A 23,471-nucleotide genomic window follows, 5' to 3' on the forward strand; every position below is an offset into this window, starting at 1 on the left:
AGTTAGGGAGTTAGTATCATAAAATAGTGTAAAATGAGCACTCAACAGTGTCTCATACACATGATAAGGCATAAGGTTGATACTTGCCCCTAAATCCATCAAAGCTCTCTCAAAAGGTTGATTTCCAATGGTACAAGGGCCTGATGGTAAAGGAACCCGGATCCTTCAACTTAGATGGAAGCTTCCTTTGCAAAATGGCACTCACTTGCTCACTTAGCACCACATTATCATTCTTCACAAAGCTTGTCTTGTACTCTTATTGTGCATAGGTCCTTCAAGAACTTGGAATAGGAAGGAATGATCTTTTTTTTTTTTTTGGCCACTAGGAAGGAATGATCTTAATGGAATTAAGAAGTGGAATGTTGATAGCCACTTTCTTGAACAACTCAAGAAGCTCATTCTTCTCTTTTTCTTTCTTAGCCTTCTCTTCTTGCTTTCTTAGAACTTGAGGATATGGAAGTGGTGGCTCAAAATTTTGCACAATCTTCAAAGGAGGATTGAAGGTGATACCTCTCTTGAATGGTCTTTCGGTTGGCACTTGCTCTTGCTTCTTGCTAGATTCGGCCTTGGCATTCTTATGGTAGCCCTCATTGTATCCCAAAATCACATCACTATCACCCAAAGTTGAAATCTTCTCTTTGTTCTTCTCTTGCTTCTCAAATCTGGGTGGAGAAAGTGGCTTCCCGTGTTGTGCCTTGGTGTCCCCCCTAGAGTGTGCCTCTACCTCTTCCTTAAAGCTTGGCAATGTTACTTTATTGTTGTACTCTTTGCCACTTCTCAATGTATTGATAAGCTTAACTTGATCATGCTTGGGGTTGCACTCCGGCATACTTGGACATACACCTTGCTTCCTTTCCCTAACCTCATTGGCCAATTGCCCCATTTGCATCTCAAGCTTGTTCAAATCATTGCATAGAATGTTGATCTTCTCATCTTGCCTGGCTTGATTCCCCTTACTCTCTATAATGAAACTAGCTAGCAAATCTTCAATAGAGGGTTTCTTGATTACGTCTTGATGCATGCATTTGTTGTTATTGTGGTGGAGCTTGAAAAGGTTGTTAGGGTGCCTTAGGAGCTTTGTATGAATTGCTTGATCCTTGGTTGTTGAATGAAGAACCACTAGCACCTTGGAATCTGTCATTAGGCCTTAAATACCCTTGCTCACGGTTTTGGTAAAGAACTTGAGGTGCTTGAGGTTGATCACTCCACCTGAAGTTTGGATGGTTCTTACAATTTGGAGGATTAGTGTTGCCATAGAAGTCATTCCTTGGTCCTTGTTGATAACCAACTTGGTTGCATTGCTCCATAAATTCCGGAAATGAACTTCCTTGAGGGCATTGCATTGTCTCATGTTGTAAGCTCTCACATATCATACAATTATGCTTCACTTCATTGCTTGCCGAAGAAGGGTATGCACTGCTAGGATTCCCTTGTTGAGCACTAAGAAGTAAGTCAAGCTTCTTATTCATTGTGGCCTCTATCTTCTTCAACTCTTGTTGGACATTGATAGGAGAGATGTCCACTTCAAGTACTCCTCTTCTTTGTTGCTCTCTCATAGGCACATTCACATAATTTTTTGGCAACCTATCATTGACAGTATCATAAAGTTGTGAAGTCTCACTCAATTTGTCAAGAATTGCTACTGCTTGTGCCTCGGTTTTTCCATAAAGCTTTCTCCACATGCATAGTCCACTCTTCTTCTTATCTCTTCACTCAATCCATTGTAGAAGAAGTTGAGAATCATCCACTTTGTGAGACCATGGTTAGGGCAACCATTCTCCATATCCTTGAATCTCTCCCATGCTTCATGAAATAACTCAAAGGGTACGTTGCTCCCTAAATTGCATTAGAAGTTGCCTAAGAGCATTGGTCTTTGATGGTGGGAAGAACTTTTAAAGAAAGCTTCTTTGCATCTCCTCCCATGTGGTAATGCTTGCGACCAATAACTTGTATAACCATTGTTTAGCTTTGTCCTTCGATGAGAATGGGAAAATCCTTAACCTCAAATTGTCCTCATTAATCCCATTGAATTGTACGGTTGAGCAAGCTTCACAAAATTCAGTGATGTGCAAGTAGGGATCACTACTTGTCATTCCATGAAAGCTAGGTAACAATTGCAATGTACCCGGCATGATCTTAAATGCATTTGCACAAGGTGGGAGCACAATGCAACTAGGATGAGTGGCCAAAAGAGGTAGTGTAAAATCTCTCAAGGGCCTTTCTTCCTCTAGTGGTGGTGGAGGTGCATTCCTATCCCCCATCCTTGCTTCCCTTAGAGGGGATCTTTCCCTTGTCTTCCTTGTACCTCTTTTTCTTGATCTACCCCTTGTAAACTCTATTAATTCCTTTCCACTTCTCAAAATAATGTGTGAACTTGAAGTAGTTGGGTTTCCATTCATACACCTATGAAGAGAGCAAGAACACTATAAATCACAAAGATAAGAGAAGAAAAGCAAGATAGCACACACTTTTTAACCTCTGCTCCGTTTTTAGCTTATAACTTTTAAACCACTGCTTCGATTTTGACGTTCTTTATATGGTTGGATTCAGGACGGAAAACAGCTACCAAAAAAATTCTCAAAACAGCTACCAAACGAAGCAGTTTAATGCAGAAAGAGACACTACATTTTCTAACAAAAGAAAACAAAATTAAAACTAAAATAATAAAAAAAAATTGAAATTTAGGAAAAATGTTAACTAACCAAGAACAAAATACTAAAAACTACTAACTAAAATTAACCATAAAGGCAACCCAAGCTTGGGATCAAAGTCCTAAAACTCCAATCTCTGGCAACGGCGCCAAAAACTTGATGATTTCTTTACCTCAAGTGCAAGGTTGTCAAATTTTAGTATGAAAATAGAAGTAGGGAGTTGTCGTACCCAAGAGATTGGATTGAGATTTCAACTACAAGCTTAATTTTAGGGTTATAAAACTAACAAACAACCTATTATATATGTACTATGCAAAGCCGAGACTAAGCATAATGGTATGTGCAAATGTGTAGTATTTGGTTGTTGGCTGGTTGATTGATGCATTATTTCACAAATCACAAAGTTATTACATAGTTGGGTGTTGGTTGTGTTTTCCTAGAACAAAATAAACAATTACCTCATTCTAAGTTTACTCACAAGTGCACGAATCGCATCAGTAGCAAAGCGTACAAGCACGAGGTCGATCCCACAGGGAATGGTTAATATACAATAAATCAATGCAATTAATCACTAGAATAACTAAATGGGGGGTTTTGGAAGATGGAAACACACGCACACATCACCACACGCACACACACTTTATTCTATCTTGCAATGTTAAGTTTTCAGTTTCAAATCAGATAAGCATGCAATAACCATCCAAGGCTAATGACAGTTAATTTGAACACAACATATTAAAGTTTGACAGCTAAAAAGGTTTGGCTAGTTACTTTCTCGCCATTGTTTTCCTAATGCATAAACTAAGAGCTTCTTGGGCCTTCCTTAGCCAGTTAACCTACATGTTCCCTAGTTCAAGCTAAGGCAGCTGTTACCCATGCAGGAGTCATTAAGTTTTATGAGAACGTCATACATGCACAACATATAAGCTTTGACTATTTCCTTATAGAGGTCGCCCAACCCCACTACCAAGAATAATCCCTTATTCCCTTGTTACTTGTGGTTTAGTGTCTTTGACTATTTCACAGCTAAACCTAACAGATAAACTAGATGCAATTACCCTAAGGTGGCCAGTCAAAGGATGCAAACAACTAGTGACGGGGGTTTTAATAGATAGTGGAAATTTAATTAATACATGCAAACATCAAACTAACAGACCAAGAGACGGATAAACGATTTGTTAGAACATGCAAATCCATTAATCGACCTACAACTAACATGCAAAATAGAATAACTAACCTACATATTTAATTTAAACAAACAAAAGAAACAGCAACAATAAATAATGAAATCCCAATTCATGCTTAACAATTAAAATCAGAAACGCAAAATTAAAGGCACAAACTAAACAACTAAATTAAATTGCATACATTAAATGAAATTAGAGCCATGCACTAAATAAATTCAGAAACTTAATTAAATGAACTCAGAAGCATAATCCAACAATTAAAATAGAAACTAGAAGGAAAAAGAAGCACAATCAGAGATGCAAACACTAGGGTGGCTGCGGCAAGGAGAGAGGAAGAATGAGGCACCTAGCAAGCAGGAGGAACTCACGGCAAGGTGAGCTAGGGCTTACGGCAGAAGGCTGGTCCTTCTCTCTCTCACTTGTCACGCCACCTTCTCTCTCTAGAACCCTCTGAATTCGGCTCCCCTCACAAGAATTAAACTAAAATAATAACCTAGAACAGAAAAATAAAACTAAAGACCTAAAGAGAATTTCGGCTGGAGTAGGAGGTGAGAAAAGTTATCTCTAGGGTTCTGAATGAAGGGGATATATATAGAGGAGCATTCCTTGAGAGGCAAGGAAGAGAAAACTTGCGGCTGCTAGGTTTCCTTCTCCTTGTTGCTTGCGGCATCAGCTAGGGTTAGGTGCATCAGGCCTTGCGGCATGGGCTGCTCCTTGGACCTTGATGTGCTTTGAGCTCACATGTCTTGGGCTGAGGTGGCTTGCACAAGATGGGCTAGGGTTTCACTCCATGGGCTTCCACCTTGGGCTTGCATCTTGGGCTTGCGCATGGCTCCTTGGCTGCTAGGGTTTGCATGGCATGCATGCGCATGCATGGGCTGCCATCTTCCTCCTTGCGCATGGCCTTTGGGCTGCTAGGGTTTGGGCCCATGCATGTGCATGCATGGCCCATCTTGGTTCGGCATCCCTAGGGCCCATGGGCGCTCCACTGTTGACTTCCCATTTTGCCCCTCATTTCCATTTGAATTCAAATTCATTTCTTCCCTCCATTCATTTCCATAGATGTCCACCACCTTCTGGAAGCTTCTGGAACCTTGACTTTGACCATCATTTCCTGGTGCAACTAGGATTCCTTGAAAATGAGAGATTCCTTATCCATTTCGACTTCTCGTAATGACCATATTGCCCCTAGGGTCTCCTAGTGTCACTAGGACTCCTTTCCCTAGTTGGGTTAGGTTTCCTAGTTCAACTAGGATTTCCTGTTCGAATCAGGATTTCACATTTCTGGCTCCGCAATGATGGTTCTGGACTTGATGTTTCATAGTGTGACTAGGAATCCTCATTTGACTAGGATTTTTGCACTTTTCTTGGTTTGACCAGGATTTCACTCGTTTTCCTGGTTTGACCAGGAAATGTCCCAAAATGGCTCCATTTGCTTCTTTTTCTCATTTCTGCTTCATTTGACCTGAAAACACAAAAACAAGACAAGAAACACAAAATATCGAGTTCTAACACTCTAGGTTAAGGAATTAGTATCATAAAGTGATGCAAAATGCACACTCATCATTGGGCTAGGGCTAAATTCCTAGCCCCAAATCAATAAACTACTCACTAGCCATAAAAGCTACAAACAACATCACAAATTGAAACATAAATGGAAACAAGAGGGAAAAGAGAAAACTCTAGATGCTGAAACCAAGCTCCCATGGGGTGACACTCCTCCAAGGATGCCCAAAATAGCTTCTTGTCCCAAGTGCCTCCAAGTTCCTCTTGCAATAATGGTGGTGAATATGGTGGATGGGTGTTGTGATGTTGTTTCGCTTTTTGGAGAGAAAGAGTTGATGTAAGGAAGATGGAGAAAGATGAGAAAAGGCTAGGGTTTTGGAAGGTGGAAGATGAGATGTGTGTTTTTTAGATAAGATGATAGAACGGATAATGGAATGAGTGAAATTAGAGAGGACAGGGTGGGGAGCTCAAAATTTTGAGAGACAGTGTTTCCCAATGTCTTTCTTGCCTACCGGTCATGTGTTGGGGCAATTTAGACGAAATTGAGCCAAGTATGCACCGAAATGATGTTTTCGTGCGTTCTTAATACCAAATCTAGTTCAATAGGCCTAGAACGCTAATCCGAACATTAGAAGGTGTTTCCCATTGTCTTTCTTGCCAAACGGTCACGTTTTTTGCAATTTGGACGAAATTGGACCAAATATGTACCGAAATGACGATTTCATGCGTTCTTAACACCAAATGTGCTTCAATAGGTCTATAACGCAAATCCTAACATGAGAATGTGATTCCCTATGTCTTTCTTGCCTACCAATCACGTTTTGGTACAATTTGTACGAAATTGGACTAAGTATGTACTGAAATGACGTTTTCATGCGTTCTTAACACCTAATGTGGTTCAATTGGTCTAGAACACTAATTCTAACATGAGAAAGTATTTAATGCCAACCGGGCACGTTTTGGTACAATATGGATGAAATTGGACCAAGTATGTACCGAAATGACGATTTCATGCGTTCTTAACACCAAATATAGTTCAATAGGTCTAAAACGCTAATAATAACAAGAGATTGTGCTTCCCCATGTCTTTCTTTCCAACCTGGCACATTTTGATACAATTTGGACGAAATTGGACCAAGTACGTACCGAAATGACAATTTCGTGCGTTCTTAACACCAAATGTGGTTCAATAGGTGTAGAACACTTATCCTAACATTAAAATGTGCATCCCCATGTCTTTCTTGTCAAGCGAGAGCAATTTAGTGCAATTTGAACGAAATTGGACCAAGCATGCTCTGAAACGACGTTTTCGTGCGATCTTAACACCAAATGTGGTTCAATAAGTCTAGTATGCTAATCCTAACAAGAGAATGTGCTTCCCCATGTCTTTCTTTCCAACTGGGCACGTTTTGGTACAATTTGAATGAAATTTGACCAAGTATGTACCGAAATAACATTTTTCTGCGTTCTTAACACGAAATGTAGTTCAATAGGTCTAAAATGCAAATCCTAACATTAGAATGTGCTTCCCCATGTCTTTTTCACCTACCGATCACGTTTTGGTGCAATTTGGTTGAAATTCAACCAAGTATGCACTGAAATGACGTTTTCATGAGTTCTTAACAGCAAATGCTGTTCAATAAATTTAAAACGCAAATCCTAACATGAGAATGTGCTTCCCTAAGTCTTTTTTGCCTACCGGGAGCAAGTTAGTGCAATTTGGATGAAATTGGACAAAGTATGCACCGAAATGATGGTTTCATGCGTTCTTAACACCAAATGTAGTTCAATAGGTCTAGAACGCTAATCCCAACATGAGAATGTGCTTCTCCATGTCGTTCTTGCCAACTGGGCACGTTTTGGTACAATTTGGACGAAATTGGACCAAGTATGTACCGAAATAACGTTTTCTTGCGTTCTTAACACCAAATGTGGTTGAATAGGTCTAGAACGCAATTCCTAACATGAGAATGTGCTTCCCATGTCTTTCTTGCCTAACGGTCATGTTTCGGTGCAATTTGGACGAAATTAGACCAAGTATGCATCGAAATGACGTTCTCATGTGTTCTTAACACCAAATATGGTTCAATAGCTCTAGAACGCAAATCCTAACATGAGAATGTCCTTCCCTATGTCTTTTTTACATATAGGTCACATTTTGGTGCAATTTGGACGAAATTGGATCAAGTATGCATCTAAGGACGTTCTGGTGCGTTCTTAACACCAAATGTGGTTCAATAGGTCTAGAATGCTAATCCTGACATGAGAAAGTGTTTCCCCATTTATTTCTTGCCTACGGTCACGTTTTGGTGCAATTTGGATAAAATTGGACCATGTTTGCACCCAAATGATGTTTTGGTATAATTTGGACGAAATTGGACCAAGTATGTACCGAAATGACGATTTCGTATGTTCTTTACAGCAAATGTTGTTCAATAGCTCTAGAACACTAATCCTAACATTAGAATGTGCTTCCCCATCTCTTTCTTGCTAATTAGGAGCAATTTGGTGCAATTTGGTCGAAATTGGACCAAGTATGCACCGAAATGACGTTTTCCTGCGTTCTTAACCCCAAATGTGGTTCAATAAGTTTAGAACACAAATCCTAACATGAGAATGTGCTTCCCCAAGTCTTTCTTGCCAACCGGGAGCAATTTGGTGCAATTTGGACGAAATTGGACCAAGTATGTACAGAAATGACGATTTCGTGTGTTCTTAACACCAAATGTGATTCAATAGGTCTAAAACACTAATCCTAACATAAGAATGTGCTTCCCCATGTCTTTCTTGCCAACCGGGAGCAATTTGGTGCAATTTGGTGCAATTTGGACGAAATTGGATGAAGTATGCACCAAAATGACATTTTCTTGTATTCTTAATACCAAATGTGGTTCTATAGGTTTAGAACAGTAATTCTAACATGAGAAAGTGTTTCCCCATGTCTTTCTTGCCTACCGGTCACGTTTTTGAACAATTTGGACCAAATATGCACCGAAATGACGTTTTCGTGTGTTCTTAATACCAGATGTGGTTCAATAAGTCTAGAACGCCAATCCTTACATGAGAAAGTGTTTCCCCATATCTTTCTTGCCAACCGGGGATGTTTTGGTACAATTTGGATTAAATTTGACCAAGTTAATACCGAAATAACATTTTCTTGCGTTCTTAATAACAAATGTGGTTAAATAGGTTTAGAAGGCAAATCATAAAATTAGAATGTGCTTCCCCATGTCTTTCTTGCCTACTGGTCACTTTTTGGTTCAATTCGGACCAAATTGGACCATGTATGCACCAAAATGATGTTTTCATGCGTTCTTAACACCAAATGTGGTTCAATTAGTTTAAAACACTAATCCTAACATGAGCAAGAGCTTCCCCTTATCTTTCTTGCCAACCAAGCATGTTTTGGTCCAATTTGGACGAAATAATACCAAGTATGCACCGAAATGACGTTTTCGTGCATTCTTAACATCAAATATGGTTCAATTGGTCTAAAACGCTAATTCTAACATGAGAAAGTGCTTCCACATGTCTTTCTTGCCAATCAGACATGTTTTGGTGCAATATGGACGAAATTGGATCAAGTTTGCCAATCGGGCATGTTTTGGTGCAATAAGGAGACACACGTGATTCCTTTCATTCCAAACATTGATGTCACCAAATTTCCAGCAACCATGAGGGAATTGAAGTCAATTGAGAAAAAGGTTATGGAGCAAGGGTATAGTCACAACATTCCGAAAGAGATTTGCTGTTATCTCTTCATGATTCATCCAACAAAGAAGAAAGATCCGAGTACATTGATCATAACTTGTAGCATAGGGGAGAATCGGATTGAGAGAGCTTGGATTGACAATGGCTTTTCTATCAATGTTATGCTGCTGGGTGTGTTCAAGAAGCTTGGGTTTATGTAAGCTGATTTGCATCCGTTTGAGTCTGATGAGAAATTGTGTTCTAAATTTCTTAATTCAATAACAGTATGTACAATGTATTTTATACAAGAGAAGAAACAATCTAGATCCTAAAACTATGCCTAGCATACTGCCTTTTCTATACATAAGGAAAGTATTAACGCATGATTCCTGGGACTGCCTTTATAAAGGCTAGCTGACTTTACTTCTTTCCTTAACACTCCCCCTCAAGTTGGAATATATATTGATGATACCCAACTTGTCAAGTAAAGTCTCACACTGGGAAGAACTCAAGGCTTTGGTGAAGAGATCCGCCAGTTGTTGCAAAGTGGATATGTGTGCGGTTTTAATCAAGCCTTCTTGTATCTTTTCTCAAATTAGATGACAGTCAATTTCAATATGTTTTGTTCGTTCATGAAATACTGGATTGGAAGCAATATGTAATGCTGCTTGATTGTCACAATATAGTTGGACTGAATGAGGGTGCTTCACCTGCAAATCATTCAGAATGTATTTTAACCATGTAATCTCGCAGCAAGTGGTTGCCATAGAGCGATATTCTGCTTCAGCAGTAGAACGGGCTACCGTTGTTTGCTTCTTGGTTTTCCAAGATACGGGTGATTGTCCAAGCATAATACAATATCATGTGACAGACCTTCTAGTGTCTCAACAACGAGCCCAATCCGCATCACAGAAAGCCCTTAATTGAATAGGACTTGTAGCTGAGAGAAGTATACCTTGTCCAGGTGTATTTTTGATGTACCGTAGGACTCGATGTGTTGCTTCCAGGTGTGGTACCCGGGGTTTGTCCATGTATTGACTCAAAATATGCACAGCATAAACCAAGTCAGGCCATGTGATGGTCAAGTATATTAGATGTCCAACAAGCCGTCGATAGGAGTATGGGTTACCAACGAATTCTCCTTCAGTCCGGTTAAGGGACAAATTTCGTTCCATAGGAGCATTGACTAGCTTGGATCCTAAGTATCCTGAATCCTTAAGGACATCAAGTGCATATTTTCTTTGGGACAAGACTATTCCTTTGTTTGAACGTGCAACTTCTATACCTAAGAAGTATTTCAATTGTCCAAGATCCTTCAGTTTGAACCGCTGGTTGAGAAAGCTTTTGACAGTTTCAATTTCTTGCAAATTGTTACCCGCGAATATCACATCATCCACATAAACAAGAATAGCAGTGAAACAATTATCTCGGTTGCGGATGAATAAGGAGTAGTCGACTTTGGACTGTTGATAGCCGGCTTGTTTGAGGGCAGACGAAAGCTTGAGGAACCACAGCCGAGAGGCTTGTTTAAGCCCATATAGAGATTTATGAAGCTTGCATACGCATGTCTCCCCCTTTCGTCCGAAACCAGGAGGAAGGGACATATAAACATCCTCTTCGAGGTCACCGTGAAGAAAGGCATTATTGACATCCAACTGGTGAAGGTGCCAATTCTGGGTAGAAGCAATGGCAAAAAGAAGACGAACCGTAACCAATTTGGCAACAGGAGCAAATGTTTCGCGGTAGTCAAGACCTTTCACTTGGCTGTAACATTTAGCAACGAGGCGAGCCTTGTAACGCTCAATTGACCCATCAAGATTGAACTTTAATTTATACACCCATTTACAACCCACGAGCTTCTTGCCTGGGGGAAGAGGCTGAAAAGACCACGTGTGATTAGCTTGGAGGGCAGCCAGCTCTGCTTGCATTGCAGTACACCATCTTGGATCCTGAATGGCCTGGGAAAAAGATTTGGGTTCTGTGGCAGCTGAGATGGAAGTAGTAAAAGCATGAGGGGTAGGAGATAACCGATCATAATAAATGAATTTAGATAAAGGATAAGAAGTACCTGGTGAGCCAACCAACGCAGAGGTTGATGATTGAGGGGCGCGTGAAGGAAGAGAGACACCAATATGGAAGTCCTGAAGCTGACTGGGAAGCCGTGAAAAGGAAGGTGCCGGGGTAGAAAAAATAGGTGGTGATGATGGAGACGCCGCTATGGGAGAGAAATGAGTCTCAACAGATGAATGAATAGGATTGAGAGATGGAGAGATCTCATCATCAATAGCGGCCTCATCAAGGGAATTAGGAATGACAAGTGTGTTGTCTGCAGCGGAAAAAGTGGAATAGGAAAAATGTGATTCATGAAATAAAACATCACGAGAGGTAAAAATCTGTCCTCTTGATATGTCATAAACCCGATATCCCTTTTGACCATAAGGGTAACCAAGAAAAATGCAACGCGTAGCTCTAGCATTGAATTTGGTGGGACGTTGATCATGAGTGGAAGCAAAGCATAAACAACCAAACACTTTCAAATGTGTGTAGGTAGGCTGTTTGGCAAGCAAAAACTCATAAGGTGACTTGTTATGCAAAAGAGGAGTCGGAGTGCGATTAATGAGGTAGGTGGCTATAAGAATGGCCTCCCCCCCAAAACCACTTAGGAAGATTGGCCTGGAAGAGCAAGGCACGAGCAACATTCAAAAGATGCCGATGCTTGCGCTTTGCTACACCATTCTGTTGGGGGGTGGCGACACAGCTTGTTTGATGAACAATGCCTTTAAGAGAATAAAATTGAGCAAGGGTGAATTCCGGGCCATTATCACTGCGCAAAATTTTGACTTTAGAAGAAAATTGCATCTCAACAAGATTAATGAAAGACGTCAAATATGCATGTGTATCAGATTTATGTTTCATCAAATAAACCCAAGTACACCTAGTGTAATCATCAACTATAGTCAAAAAATAACGAGCACTGGAAATAGAAGCAGCATGATAAGCACCCCAAATATCAGTATGAATTAACTCAAAAGGTGCAGTAGTAGAAATGGAACTTGAAGTAAATTTAGTTCTGGTTTGTTTAGCTAAGGGACAAACCAAACAATCACCAATATCACAAGAATCAATACTTTTGACAGAATGGGAAAGAAGACTCAAAGCTTTATTTGATAAATGCCCAAGGCGCTGATGCCAAAGGCGAGACAAAGAAGGAGTCACGGCTTGAGTTGCATGACACGATGCCTCCTGTGGAATAACCAAGTAGTATAAGCCTCCTCTCTTAGTTCCCGTCCCAATCATCTTCCCTGAACGTTGGTCCTGAATCACACAAGTTGAATGAGTAAACATGGAAGAGCAATGGGAATCTCGAGCAAGTTTATTAATGGAAATTAGATTCAAATGAAAGGAGGGAACACAAAGAACATTGGCCAAAATTAATTGAGAAGAGAAAACAAGTGTTCCTATGTGAGTTACTGTGGCATGAGTGCCATTTGGTAAGTGCACTGTACGGTTTGTGACAGGTGAACAAGAGGTTAAAAATTGAGGAGAGCAAACCATATGGTCAGTTGCTCCGCTATCAAGAATCCAAGAGGTGCCTTTGCCAGAAACAGAAAAACAAAATGTTTTACTTGAAAGATCACTGACGGCAAAAGCACTACTAACATGATTAGCCAATGCAGGTGGCTTACTGCTGCTCAAAAGGGTCATAAGCTATTGGTTTTGGTCTGAAGTGAGAAAGACACTGTTGGATGAAGCAGCTTTCGAACTTTCTTGATGGGAAGATGCTAAGTTTCCTTTGGAAAAGGAATGACGTTGCTCGGGTCTACCTGAGGATTGATATGCCCTTTGCATTTTGCAACAAGTATCAATGGTGTGTCCTCTCCATCCGCAATAATCACATTTGAGATGCGATAGACAATTTTCTGTAGAATGATTAGGTTTGTCACACTTTTCACATTTTAAGTTGGAGTTCTTCTTACTAGACCCAAAGTCCTTGTTGGAGTTGCAGAAGTTGTTGCGCACAGCAAGAGCAGTAGCCTCTGATGTGATTTCTTTGCTGCTAGTCATACCACGTTGTCGTTTATGCTGAAGAATAAGTGAATGAGCACGATTGATAGTGGGGAATGGCTCCATCAACAAGATTTGACCTCTCACAGCAAGATAGGACTCATCCAGGTGATGAGTGTTCATTTTACGCTATTTTATGATACTAACTCCCTAACCTAGAGTGTTAGAACTCGATCCTTTTGTGTCTGTTGTCTTATTTTTGTGTTTTTAGGTCAAATGAAGCATAAATAGGAAATATGAGCAAATGGAGCCGTTTTGGGACATTTCCTGGTCAAACTAGGAAAATGGGTCAATTCCTGGTCGAACCAGGAAAAGAACTGAAATCCTAGTCAAATGAGGATTCCTAGTCACACTAGGAAACATCAAGTCTAGAACCATCATTGTCGAGTCAGAAATGAGAAATCCTGATTAGAACAGGAATTCCTGGTTAAACTAGGAAACCTAACCCTATTTGGGAAAGGAGTCCTAATGACACTAGGAGACTCTAGGGGCAATATGGTCATTACGAGAAGTCAAAATGGAGAAGGAATCTTTCATTTACAAGAAATCCTAGTTGGACTAGGAAATGTTGGTCAAAGTCAACTCAATCAAGTCAAGGTTCCAGAAGCTTCTAGAAGGTGGTGGACATCCATGGAATCAAATGGAGGGAAGAAATGAATTCGAATCCAAGAGGGAGAGAGGGGTAAAATTGGAAGTCAAAGTCAATGGTCAAGGGTCAACCATATCATGTCATGAAGTCAATTGGGCTTTGGGCCTAGGTGAAGTCGAAATCCATAAGAATGGTGAGGTGGCAGCCCATGCATGCATGCGCATGCCATGCAAGTCATGCGCCAACTCTAGAGCCCAAGCCATGCAAGCCATGCATCCCTAAAGCCCATCACGCCACTTGCTTGTTGCAGCCAGCCCATGTTCTTTTAAAGGAAACCCTAGCCCATCACGCCTACAAAGAGAAAGCCCAATAAATTCTAGCTAAAAAAGAAGTCAAAACCCTGGAAAATAGAGCACCAATTACGACAGCAATTCTGTAATTCTCCAGAATGAATCAAGTAGCATGCCATATATGGTTGGAAAGATACAGATGTTAGCTTTGCAGGAAATTTTACAGATTTCGATTCCGAGTTTTCTAGCTCAAGATATGGTCATTTTAGTGGAGGTAGCGCAGCAGTTCCGCGAGCTAAAAACGGAGTTACGCCCAAAAAGAGCCCAAATCAGCCCAAGGCCCATGTTTGGCCGAAAATTATAAGTTTTGGTGTGCAATGAATGCACTTATCCCACATTGAAGAGAAAGAGAAATCTCAGCCCCACTCTCCTCTATAAATACATCTTTATAACTCAAGGGATCTCCTCGCTGAAATTTCAGAAACCCTAGTTATTCTCTCTCTCTCTCTTGTAGCCGCCAATACCCTAGCCTCCTTTCTCTCTCTTTCTTTTCTCACGCAGCTTAGGAACCCTAGCAGCCCCATTATTTCTTTTCCCTTGCCGCAGCCACCATCATCTCTCTTCCCTTATTTTTCTGCTGAACCGAAGGAGGAGGAAGGAGTCAAGCCGCTACCACCTTGTTCCGCCGCTGCCACCTTGTGCTGCCGCTGCTGCCACTCTCTAGGGATGTTCTTTTATTTTTGTTTTGGAATTTTTATTTCTTTTGTTTGATTCTAGTTTTTAATTGTTTTGTTTAATTAGTTTGCTTTCCAACATGGATTGGGAATTTATATATATTATTATGATTTTCTTTTCTATTTTAATTATGTAGGTTTATTTATTCTATCTTGCATGTTAGTTGTAGGTTGATTAATGGATTTGCATGCTTTAACAAATCGTTTATCCGTCTCTTGGTCTATTAGTTTGATGTTTGCATGTATTAAATATCCACTATCTATTAGAACCCGTTACTAGTTGTTTGCATCCTTTGACTGGCCACCTTAGGGTAATTGCATCTAGTTTATTTGTTAGGTTTAGCTGTGAAATAGTCAAAGACACTAAACCACAAGTAACAAGGGAATAAGGGATTATTCTTGGTAATGGGGTTGGGTGTTCTATGTTTTCCTAGAGCAATTATAATAAACCTTTTTAACAACTCTAGGTTAACTCGCAAGTGTACGAATCGCGGAGTAGCAAAGCTTACAAATACGAGGTCGATCCCACAGGGAATTGTACTAGTGTTATGATCACTAACTCAATTAAATTCAATTAACCCAACTCTGACTCACACACGCAAATGGGGGGTTTTGATTGGTTTTAAGGCTACACTAAACAAACAGAGAAATAACAAACTTTAAAATGAAAACTGAAAGATTTCGGGTAAAACAGTAATAACGAAACACTAGGGGTCGGAATCCACCACTAACAGACCATTCACTTCACTATGGATATTAACAATCAATATATAAACATGTCAACAAAGTTCGTCTACTAAAAGGTTTGGCTAGTTACTTTTAGCAATTACTCCCCTTACTGTGCATAAACTAAGAGCTTCTTGGGCCTTCCTTAGCCAGTTAACTTGCATGTTCCCTAGTGCTAAGCTAAGGCAGCTGTTACCCATGCAAGAGTCATTACGATCTGTGAGAGTGACAAACACATAGCGCATAGCTCCAAATTAATGTACCCTATGTCCTCTATGATCCCTTTTCTCATGAATATTATATTAGGATATCCACTTGTTGCCTATTGAAACTATCATCCTTTCGAGCTTATTTAGTTTCACAACAAATATCTAGATGCATGCAACCTAAGGTGATCAGTCAAAGATGCGAAACAAATAGATTCAATTTAAACAGAGATCCAAGATTTGTCAACATGTAAATAATTAAAATATCAATAATCCATAGTGAGAGTAAACAGCATCGCTAGGCCTTCATCCTAGCCCTAGCCCAATATTCAGCTACACATAATTAAATCCATAAATAAATAATGCATAATTAAAACAATTAAAATAAAAGAAAAGGAAGAAGAAATCAAGCCATGAATGATGGGGTGGAGGTGCGGCTGCAAGGTGGTGGCGTGATGGGCTGCTGCTCGGCCTTGGGCTCCACGGCAAGGAGGCTGAGGTGCTCGGCAAGGTGGCGCGCACGGCTGGGTGTTGGTGGCTGCTGCTTGGCTTCACTTCCTTCTTCTTCCGTTCAGCACAAAATAAAAGAGAAACAAAAATAAAGTGGCTGCTAGTGTTCGGCCAGACAAGAAAAGAAAGAAAAATAAAGAGAGAGGGGGAGATGGTGGCTGCGGCACAAGAAAAAGAAAGAGATTGTGGCTGCTAGGTTTTGCTTCAGAAAAATAAAAGGAAGAGAGAGAAAGGAAGAGGGGTGAGCGGCAAGGAAGAGGGAGGCTAGCTAGGGTTTCTGAAAATTAAAGAGGAGAGAGCCCCCTCTCCTTGAGTTATAAAGATGTATTTATAAAGGAGAGTGGGGCTGAGATTTCTCTTTCTCTTCAATGTGGGATAAGTGCATTCCTTGCACACCAAGGCTTATAATTTTCGGCCAAGCATGGGCCTTGGGCTGATTTGGGCTCTTTTTTGGCGTAACTCCTTTTTCAGCTCGCGGAACTGCTGCGCTACCTCCACTAAAATGGCCATATCTTGAGCTAGAAAACTCGGAATTGGAATCCGTAAAATTCCCGGCGAAGCTAACATCCGTATCTTTCCAACCATATATGGCATGCTACCTGGTTCTCTCTGGAGAATTACAGAATTGCTGTCGAAATTAGTGCTCTATTTTCCAGGGTTTTGACTTCTTTTTTCAGCTAGGATTCCTTGGGCTTTCTCTTTGCATGGCGTGATGGACTTGGGCTGCATGGCTTGCGCATGGCTGCTAGTCTTGGGCTGGCGCATTGGGCTTCCTCTTGGGCTGGCGCATGCATGCATGCATGGCCCCTTCAGATTTCGGCATTGCATAGGCCCATGACCCATTTGACTTGTTGACTTTGTCATAGTTGACCCTTGACCATTAACTTTGACTTTCCATCTTGCCCCTCATCTCCATTTGAATTTGAGTTCATTTCTTCCCTCCATTTATTCCCATGGATGTCCACCACCTTCTAGAAGCTTCAGGAACCTTGACTTTGTGGAGTTGACTTTGACCAACATTTCCTAGTGCAACTAGGATTTCTTGTAAATGAGGGATTCTTTATCCATTTCGACTTCTCGTAATGACCATATTGCCCCTGGGGTCTCCTAGTGTCATTAGGACTCCTTTCCCTAGTTGGGTTAGGTTTCCTAGTTCAACCAGGATTTTCTGTTTCAATCAGGATTTCTCATTTCTGGCTCCGCAATGATGGTTCTGGACTTGATGTTTCCTAGTGTGACTAGGAATCCTCATTTAACTAGGATTTCTGCACTTTTCCTGGTTTGACCAGGATTTTACTCGTTTTCCTAGTTTGACTAGGAAACGTCTAAAAATGGTTCTTTTGGCTCCTTTTCTCTTCTTTGCTCATTTTATCCTATAAGAACAAAAACAAACTAACAACACACAAAATATCGAGTTCTTGCACTCTGGGTTAGGGAGTTAGTATCATAAAGTAGTGTAAAATAAGCACTCAACATTGGGCGACCTCTATAAGGAAATAGTCAAAGCTTATATGTTGTGCATGTTTAACGTTCTCATAAAACTTAATGACTCCTGCATGGGTAAAGCTGCCTTAGCTTGAACTAGGGAACATGTAGGTTAACTGGCTAAGGAAGGCCCAAGAAGCTCTTAGTTTATGCATTAAGAGAACAATTGCGAGAAAGTAACTAGCCAAACCTTTTTAACAGTCAAACTTTAATATGTTGTGTTCAAATTAACTGTCATTAGCCTTGGATGGTTATTGCATGCTTATCTGATTTGAAACTGAAAACTTAACATTGCAAGATAGAATAAAGGGTGTGTGCATGTGGTGTGGTGTGTGTGTGTTTCCATCTTTCCAAAAACCCCCATTTAGTTATTCTATTGATTAATTAAATTGATTTGTTGTGTATTAACCATTCCCTGTGGGATCGACCTCGTGCTTGTATGCTTTGCTACTGATGCGATTCGTACACTTGCGAGTATACTTGGAATGAAATAGATGTTTATTTTGTTCTAAGAAAACATTCAACACCAGGCCCATGAGAAATTTCATGGTTTTTTGACTGTCTTGATATTCTTGCACTTCTTTGATCGTGTCACAACTACAATCTGGAATTGCGCAAAGAGCTGTGTGTTCATCCCATAAACCTTTGAGTTTTGTGAAATAAAAGCCGATGGTCATGTTCCCTTGCACACAATTGTGAATGGCTTCTTCTACGTGAAACAGATGTACAATATTGACATGAGAAAACCTTTCTTTGAGATCAACCTATATCTCATAGGCTACTTCATTGTAGATAACACTGGCTCCTATTTTTGGTGAGATCAAATTGAGAAGCCAAGACTTTACCAGATCGTTGCACCTAATCCATTGCTGGGCTTCCCTTTCGGAACCCTTTTTGGTTGGCTTTTTGATGGATCCATTGACAAACCCAACTTTGTTTTTGACACTCAAAGCCGTTGTCATAGCATGGCTCCATGAGTTGTAGTTGTCTTCATTCAATGGTTGAGAGACGAGATTTGCTCCTGGCTGATCCGAGTGATGAAGATAGAAGGGATCACTAGGATCATTATATGTGTTGCCAGATTTTGAAGGCTCTGTATTGTCGGCCATGGATGAGTAGATAAGTTGTGGCTAGTTTTGGCTTTGTTTGGGAAAAGCTTTTGTTCTTCCGTTGGTTACCAAGAGCCTGTATGCTTTGATACCATGATGAGAAATTGTGTTCTAAATTTCTTAATTCAATAACAGTATGTACAATGTATTTTATACAAGAGAAGAAACAATCTAGATCCTAAAACTATGCCTAGCTCACTGCCTTTTCTATACATAAGGAAAGTATTAACGCATGATTCCTGGGACTACCTTTATCAAGGCTAGCTGACTTTACTTCTTTCCTTAAAAGAGTCTACTATTTGCTTTGCCAATTCTTCAGTTGAAAAACCCCTTGGTATGCTTGTTGATGTTTTGGTTAAATGTCGAAATTTACTAATTCCCTCTGATTTTATAGTGCTATATGTTCCAAGAATTCCGGGAGATACTTCTATCCTTCTTGGGAGGCCATTCTTGTGCACCACTAACATGGAGTACAAGGCTATGGAATGCTTAATGAGGATCCGCTATAGGAACCACCAAGAAGTGTACCAACTCACTTGTGATTTTCTGGAAAACGAGGAGACAACCTTTTATGAAGATGAGAAGGAAGAGATGGAGAAAATCTTCAACTTATTCTTGGGGGATGTCGAGAGTAGCAATGGGAAGAAGAAGAAGAAAGCGTTTCCCCAAATATAGGTCAATATGTCTAGAACGCTAATCCTAACAGAAAAAGTGTTTCCCCATGTCTTTCTTGCCTACCAGTCACGTTTTCGTGCAATTTGGACGAAATTAGACCAAGTATGCATCGGTATGATGATTTCGTGCGTTCTTAACACCAAATGTGGTTCAATAGGTCTAAAACGCTAATCCTAACATGAGAAAGTTTTGTCCATGTCTTTCTTGCCTACCGGTCACGTTTTGGTGCAATTTGCACGAAAGTGGATTAAGTATGCATCGAAATGACGTTTTCCAGCATTCTCAACACCAAATGTGGTTCAATAGGTCTAGAACGCTAATCAGAACATGAGAATGTGCTTCCCCATGTCTTTCTTGCCTACCGGTCACGTTTTGGTGCAATTGGAACGAAATTGGACCAAATATGCACCAAAATAACATTTTATTGCGTTCTTAAGACCAAATATGGGTTAATAGGTCTAGAACGCTAATCCTAACATGAGAAAGTGTTTCCCCATGTCTTTCCTACTTACCAGTCACGTTTTGGTGCCATTTGGACGAAATTGGACCAAGTATACACCGAAATGACGTTTCAATGTGTTCTTAACACCAAATGTGGTTCAATCGGTCAAGAACGCAAATCCTAACATGAGAATGTGCTTCCCTATGTCTTTCTTGCCTACCGATCACGTTTTGATGCAATTTTGACAAAATTGAACCAAGTATGCACTGAAATAACGTTTTTTTTTGCGTTCTTAACACTTAATGCGGTTCAATAAGTCTAGAACACTAATTTTAACATGGGAAAGTGCTTCCCCATGTATTTCTTGCCAATCGGGCATGTTTGGGGCCATTTGGATGAAATTGGACTATGTATGTACCAAACAAACGTCCAATTTCATGCGTTCTTAACACCAAATGTGGTACAATAGGTCTAGAACGCTAATCCTCACATGAGAAAGTTTTTTCCATGTCTTTCTTGCCTACCGGTCACGTTTTGGTGTAATTTGGACGAAATTGGACCAAGTATGCACCGAAATGACCTTTTCCAGCATTCTCAACACCAAATGTGGTTCAATAGGTCTAGAATGCTAATCTCAAAATGAGAATGTGCTTCCCCATGTCTTTCTGGCCTTCCGATAACGTTTTGGTACAATTCAGACGAAATTTGACCAACTATGTACTAAAATGACGATTTCGTGCGTTCTTAACAACAAATGTCGTTCAATATGTCAAGAATGCAAATCCTAACATGAGAATGTGCTTTCCCATGTCTTTTTTGCCTACCGGTCACGTTTTGGGGCAATTTGGACGAAATTAGACCAAATATGCACCGAAATAACGTTTTCTTGCATTCTTAACTCCAAATATGGGTCAACAGGTCTAGAACGCTAATCCTAACTTGAGAAAGTATTTCCCCATGTCTTTCTTCCCTACCAGTCACATTTTCGTGCCATTTGGACGAAATTAGACCAAGTATGCACCGAAATGACGATTTCGTGCATTCTTAACACCAAATGTGGTTCAATAAGTCAAGAAAGCTAATCCTAATATGGGAAAGTTTTGTCCATGTCTTTCGTGCATGCCGGTCACGTTTTGGTGCAATTTGGACGAAATTGGACCAAGTATGCACCGAAATAACGTTTTCCAGCGTTCTCAACACCCAATGTGGTTCAATAGGTCTAGAATGCTAATCTGAACATGAGAATGTACTTCTCATGTCTTTCTTGCCTTCCGATAACGTTTTGGTGCAATTTGGACGAAATTGGACCAAATATGCACCGAAATAATGTTTTAATGTGTTCTTAAGACCAAATATGGGTCAAATAGGTCTAGCACGCTCATCCTAACATGAGAAAGTGTTTCCCCATGTCTTTCTAGCTTGCCAGTCACATTTTAGTGCCATTTGGAAGAAATTGGACCAAATATGCACCGAAATGACGTTTCGATGTGTTCTTAACACCAAATGTGATTCAATCGGTCAAGAACGCAAATCCTAACATGAGAATGTGCATCCCTATGTCTTTCTTGCCTAATAGTCATGTTTTGATGAAATTTGGACAAAATTGGACCAAGTATGCACTGAAATAACATTTTTTTGCGTTCTTAACACCTAATGTGTTTTAATAAGTCTAGAACACTAAGTTTAACATGGCAAAGTGCTTCCCTATGTATTTATTTCCAATCGAGCACATTTGGTGCCATTTGGACGAAATTGGACCTAGTATGCACCAAAAAAACGTGCAATTTCATGCATTCTTAACAGCAAATGTGGTTCAATAAGTTTAGAATGCTAATTATAACATGAGAAAGTTTTGTCCATGTCTTTCTTGCCTACCGGTCACGTTTTGGGGCAATTGGACGAAATTGGACCAAGTATGCACAGAAATGACGTTTTCCAGCATTTTCAACACCAAATGTGGTTCAATAGGTCTAAAATGCTAATCTGAACATAAGAATGTGCTTCCCCATGTCTTTCTTTCCTTTCGGTAAGGTTTTTGTACAATTTGGACGAAATTTGACCAAGTATGTAACGACCCGACCCAAATTTTCATTAGAAATTTAAATTTTTATTTAATTATGTTTTTAAGAGATTTCTTTAAAGGATGTGGAATTGTATTTTAAAGATTTTGAGATTTATTTGGAAAATAAAGAGGGTTTTGATTTAAATATTTATTTTTGTTTTAATTTGGGCTTAAGCCAAAGTTGACTTTTAAAATGAATGGGCTTTTGATTTTGACTTGGGTCGGTTGGATAGGCTTCGAGTCCACGATTTCATAGACACGTAACACGCATCGATCCGAGTTACGGTTTAAGAAATATGGGCGTTTGAAGTGAGGGGCATATGTGTAATTTTTACTTAAATGGTTTTTAAAACCAAAAGTCTCATCTCTCTCTCTCTCAGCTGATTTCTCTCTCTCTCTCTCTCTCTCTCTCTCTCTCTCTCTCTCGAACTTTCGTCCCGCGCACACACCCCCTTGCCAGCCACCATCGCCGGCCAACCACCGCCGACCTCGACCTCCGGCGGGCACCCCGACGCCGACCACCCCCCTGGGTTCTCTCTCTCAACCTCTCTCTCTTCCTCGCAGGCTCTCACCTCTCTCTTCCCTTCTGTGCGCGCGATACCACAGCCGGAGGACAGTCTCCGGCCATTTTCCCGGCGGCACGAGACCACCGTCGTGACCCCTGTGAGCCGGCCGTTCTCTTCTGTGCCACCCCTCGCCGGCCCGCCACCCCTGTGCGTAGGAAATCGCCGGAGAGAGAGCTAGCCGTGCCGTCAGTTTCTCTTGCCGATTCCGGCCACCTTCGAGCTCCGATCGAGAAATTGGTTAGTGAGTTTTCTTCCTCTCTTCATGGGCTTCCAAACCCATATAGTATGGTTTATCAATTTTGAGCATTTGTGATTTTGGGAAATTGGGGGTTTAGGACCCATTTCGGTTTCCCTTGGATTTCAGAATTTAGAGTTGGTTTTTGAAGTGTTTTTGGACAAATTCCACCCCTAGGAACCTTTAATTATTGAGTAGAATTTGAAATTTAGAGAATTTATGATTTTTGGTGTTGAGACCGCCACCTTAAACGGCGACAGCGGTGGATTGGACCATCCAATCGTCAATTCCTTTGAAATACAGAAATTTGAGATTTAAATTAGATTGATTATTGATTTTGGTTTGTTAGGAGCTATTTGAGTGGACGAATCTTCCATTTAAACACAAATTTGACACACATTCAGAATCGAAACGACATTTGGACGAACTCTGTTTGAGATATATTATACATAAGTTTATTTGAGTTGAATTGTTGAACTAAAAAGTTTAAGCGTTGTTGGATTTTGATTCGGGAAGGATTTATTTGAGATTTGAGTTTATGTGATTTAGGAAAATTTAGAAATTTACCTTTGGGAATAGAAAGATCGAACGAAGTGTCTTGGGAATAGAAATTTCTTAACATCAAATGTGGTTCAATAGGTCAAGAATGCTAATCCTAACATGAGCAAGTTTTGTCCATGTCTTTCTTGCCTACCGGTCACATTTTGGTGCAATTTAGACGAAATTGGACAAAGTATGCATCG

The 23,471-nt window shown here is 40.3% G+C and overlaps 1 pseudogene; it reads right to left on the reverse strand.

The window, feature by feature from the left end:
• Nucleotides 1-12,742: 12,742 nt before the first annotated feature.
• On the reverse strand, nucleotides 12,743-18,748 carry LOC147273168 (uncharacterized; annotated as a pseudogene).
• Between the last annotated feature and the right edge of the window lie 4,723 nt (nucleotides 18,749-23,471).

The sequence above is a fragment of the Dryas octopetala genome, chromosome 9 (genome assembly GCF_963921425.1).
Source record: "Dryas octopetala chromosome 9, drDryOcto1.1, whole genome shotgun sequence".
NCBI lineage: Eukaryota > Viridiplantae > Streptophyta > Magnoliopsida > Rosales > Rosaceae > Dryas > Dryas octopetala.